Genomic DNA, 4918 nt, shown 5'->3' with positions numbered 1-4918 from the left:
ATATAATTTAATTGACTCATATGTTATCATCATTTTTGTACTAACATTTTATATTAAGAGTTACGCGTGACACAATTTTTTTTTATTATATTTTAAAAATATATTTATAATAAAAAATAAAATGTGAAATATTATTTGAAACAATAAAAAAAAAATAAATATGATTTTTATAGGTTTGAAATAAAAAAAAATAACTTTTACAAACTAATTTTTAAAAATTTATAAATTCAAAAAATTTATATTTTTTTAACGATAATATTCTATATAAATATTTTTATTAAAATAGTAAATAATTTTAGAGTAAATGCATTTTTAATCAGTAATTATTTTAATGATATTTTTAAAATTTATAATACAAGTTATAACTAGTTTAAATACTAATTAAATACGAGTGAACCTCATTTTAATGTAATGCCCCTAGGTGCTTCATATGCACACATTATACTCGAACTCCCTACTCATGAATTCGTCAAAAACTAACCATTCTCTACGCAGTATAATCATCAAGTCTATATAACGAAATCTTTACAACTCGTTTTACAATTCAACCATATCAATGTAGCAAATGAAAAAGAACCAAAAAAAATTTATATTTACTACAAAGACATAAAATGAATGAATATTTCGTATAATTTAACATACATCCAGCTTCCTGTTAATTCACTTCTCCTAAGTATGGTTCCACTGGCTGGGGTTTTGATTATGTCTTATGTCCTACTGCATATATAAATGACATACAATGAGCATACTCTAACCCAGTAAAATAAATTCAAGACTCAAATAAAGTATGGAAATACATTTAAACTTCTAGCCCAGTGCTAAGTCTACACCTACATCCTAATGTCTCTCTCGTCATTTTCTCTTTTTGTAACCCTATTTTATCACTCATTGGTTTACTCTACAACCAACCCGAGCCCTTGTCAATATTACTACCACTTGCCAACCCACTCATCCATACACTTACTGGACACCTATTGCACTTACCACCAACTCCTTCATCATTCCACACACTAAGAAAACCCTTAATATCTCATTTTACCTAAAAATCTCACACCACAAAGAGCATTCCTATAATGGCATAGTCAAAATAGAAACATAATATCTTTGTTGCACACATAAGGACCTTTATTTGGCCATATATACACCTACTCTAGTCCTAGCCATTTTCAACCCTATGCCACCCACCCATATATACCTCAAATAACAATACTGCCCCCAACTATCACACGCTCCTTTAGCACTACGGGCCTTAACTTTGTCACACACTCACCAACCTTAATCCAGCCACACACATAACCCGACCTTAACCAACCACACACACACACTCATCGGCCTTAATCAGCCACATACACACCCTCGTCAGCCTTAATTTCTACCACACACACTCACCGACTTCAATCAGCCACACACACACCAGCAGTATACATACACTACCCAACTCCAACAAAACATCACCATAAAATACACAATACACACACATCTACCATCCTCAGCTCGGCCACATACACAATCAGCCAATAACATTAGTATCGGCGCCACAACCTCCTATCTGTCATCACCAATATCAGCACACCAACATTCACCTCCACCGGTACCAATATCGGCACCTCAGAGTGTCCAACCAGTAAAATTGCCCAAATTCCGCTATACAACTCAACCTAAATCCATTTCGGTCGATTCCCTTCCTTCTCTCTCACTTCCACTCGGTTCACTCACCATTCCTCATATCTCTACTTCCTAACAACTTGAAATCCTCCATTAAGCAACCTGAACAGAAATTCAAACCATGTCACCATAACAATGTTGGAGCATTCGAATTTATTTACCTCTAGCCTCCATCTTCTCCTAGTTCGATAAGATCTATTCCACTCGTACACTTCTTTAACCTCTGCTCTCAATCTCTCCTTCAATTTTTTCACTCTCCCTCCTTCCCTGTCGATCAACCTCTCTATCTTTTCCCCCCTTTTCTGTTTTTTTTTTCTTTTTTCTTTTATTTTTCTTTCCTCAGCCCACCCCTATTTATATATCTCATTTCCCATCCAATTTTAGCCCTTCATCCTACCATTCCAATCCTCACCGTTCACCTAATTGACTCCTAAACCTACCAAGACCTTATAACACCCCCCCCCCCCCCCCACCCCTGCTATGTTACATGTGAAAAAAGTGAGGTTGGCCTATAGGCTTGGGTCTTTTGGATTGGGTTGAAGAAAACATTGGGCTAACTAGGTGTTACATTTGATGTGTTTGATTATGATTAAATCAAGTTCAATTTAATTATTTGGGTATATTTCTTAAAATCAAATTCATATTAAAAATAATATTTTTAAGTTTAAAAATGTAATACTCGGCCTGAAATTTGGTCTGGGATTAATTTAAACATTCTAAAATGTATAAAAAATCTATTTTTAAAATTAATAAATTTTAATTTAATATGGAATTATAAAAAAAAAATAGGTTATGGATGAAATTAAAAATAATTTTGAAAAAAAAAAGTAAAAATTTGGGTTCGGAGAGTGTTTTCGAAAGAAAAATTAGAAATTGAGAGTCAGAATGTAAATAAAAAAAATTTGACCACGTAGGACCGTCCAGTCAGCAGTCTCGACAAATCGAAGCGCGCCGCATGACAAGGCACACTGACTCAGTGCCACGCGGGAGGCCACAATGGCGATCCGCGTGCCCCGCGATTAGACGACCTAGAAGCAATCCCACGAGCATGGACGGTTCAGATCTGTTCTCCCCTTAGACGCGATCGGACGTCAAGATCAAATGCGATGAACGGTTCAGATTCATTTCCTTCTTAAGCGTGATTGAATAGTCGAGATCAAACAAGATGACCAGAGTAACGCGAGATGAGTATAAATATTTTACATCACACTGAACCCCAACCCTAGCCACCAGCCTCCCGTCGAAGAAAAAGAACCAGTCATCGGAGAAGGGAGTCGACCACCGCAACACTAGAGCCACCTCAGACTGCCAAAAAAGGTAAAAATTCTCTTACCCGTTCGGAATTCGATTTTGAGCACCCATGTGACCATGTCAGAGCAAAACAAACTGTGGGTGAGCTGAAAACTGCGGGCAAAGATTGATGGTGCCGCAGGCAAAACCCGCAACCTCCTCCGATGAACCCTTTTTCATTTTTCGTTTCGTGCGATTTTTTCACTATTGTGTTTACCGTTCTATTTTATATAGGTTGACCGAAGAAAAAACTTCCAACCGCGAAGGTGAGCTGGCAGAGCCACCGTACCCGAAAAACTCCACCACTAGTAGGTTTTCAGTTTTTGATTTTTTCAACTAATCGAATTCTCCTAATGTATTTTTTCGCAGGGACATGTATAAAGGCACCCAAAAATGGCTAGGCTGATGTAAACCACCACCGCGGGTGATGGTGTCATTGCTGGAGCACAACGATGTCGCCGTGCTGGAACCCCAAAATTGGCCGGAAATAATTTTTAACATCGATTTTGGGTTTTTGGGGTATTTTTATGTACGTGAATCATGTTTTAATATCCACAAAAAAATTCAAGAAATCTAGGGACCGCCAGTAGGCGCAGTAGAAAGTTCAATATTTTGGATACCGATTCGGGTAAGAATTCCTCACCATTTTTTTTGTTATGACAAATTAAGGCTTAATAATTAATAATTGTGTGTTTTTATGAAAAATTTGAGAATCTTAAAAATAATTATAGGTCACTAGTGGAGACAGAACTGGTTAGTTTACAATCGTTTTAATTTTTTATTTATTTTTCTATATTGCTTATATTTGTTTACTATTATACTGTGCGTAACTCAATTGATAGTTTTAGGGTTTTTTTCGTTATTTTGTTATTTATTTTTCTTGTATTACGTGTCGGTATTCTGGTCATTAGTTATTTGGCTGTGTTAAACTATATTGTTGTTTAAGTGAACAGTGAGTATAAAATAAGATATAGTTATTGCATGGTTGATTGTTATATTGATAGAAATCTGTACGTGAAATACTTACTAGGTATCCGAAAAAGGGCGGATGAGCCCAATATATAGGGAACCTTACCGTGAATGTTAGCTCAGTCATATGGAGCTGTAAAGTCCCGTACCAGTAAGGTTTAAGAGATATGCTTCACCTTCACACCGAACGAAGTATCAAAGTAATGGCATGTTTGGCGCCCATACCGGACGAGGTATGAGGACGGTCGGTTAACTGTTTAATTGGATAATGAGTTCACGAGTATGAAGATATCCCTATGGACCTCCAGAAGTACCGGTAAGCGGGTAAAAATGTAAAATTATAATTTCTTGTTATCTTCTATGTGATAAGTAATAGTGCATGAAAATGAATTTTCATAAGTTATTGTTGGAAAATACTTGTTACACAAATATGGAATAAATGACTTTTTTATAGTAAATGAATTTACATTAAATTAAGGGTTCTGTTGGTTGTTTTTCTGATTTTTACCAATTTTTAATTTTTAATATATGTGATTAGTGTAATATTCTTACTGGGCTAATGTACCTCACCCCTCCATTAACTATTTCAGATAAAGAGGCACAAGATCCAGATCCCGATCAATAAGGGAGTTGTGAATAGTTGACCACTCAAACTCTCTTCAAAAACTAGTGAAGATTATTATATGATTGTCTAGTTATTTACTTTTCATTTATTTCTTTGATTTTCATTTGTTCTTTTAGAAGGGACATTCCCGTAACCCTATTGGGTATTCTAAAGTATTGTGTAAAGAATGCAAATCTTAACTCTATTATTTTGCTTTCACATTTAATTTATGACTTTATTTCTATTTAAGTTCCGGACCTTTACAATTGATATCAGAGCCATATTCATCGGAACCATTCCTTACACAAAAACCTAAGAAAAAGCCAAAAAAATAAATTATTGCTCAACCATTCCTTGTGAAATGTCGGTATAGATAGATGAGGAGAGGAA

General features: G+C 35.3%; 1 long non-coding RNA gene across 2 annotated transcripts; it reads left to right on the top strand.

The window, feature by feature from the left end:
• Window positions 1-2133: 2133 nt before the first annotated feature.
• On the top strand, window positions 2134-4707 carry LOC148252818 (uncharacterized). 2 transcript variants are annotated; one of them, XR_015814134.1, is made up of 4 exons: window positions 2134-2982; window positions 3190-3221; window positions 3325-4240; window positions 4515-4707. It is a non-coding gene; the product is annotated as an uncharacterized LOC148252818 (long non-coding RNA). The 2 variants fall into 2 exon arrangements; XR_015814133.1 differs by having other exon boundaries at window positions 2134-3221.
• Window positions 4708-4918: the final 211 nt, after the last annotated feature.

The sequence above is a fragment of the Carica papaya genome, chromosome 8 (genome assembly GCF_054855325.1).
Source record: "Carica papaya isolate Zhongbai chromosome 8, ASM5485532v1, whole genome shotgun sequence".
Classification (NCBI taxonomy): domain Eukaryota; kingdom Viridiplantae; phylum Streptophyta; class Magnoliopsida; order Brassicales; family Caricaceae; genus Carica; species Carica papaya.
This window is presented reverse-complemented; position numbering and strand designations above follow the sequence as displayed.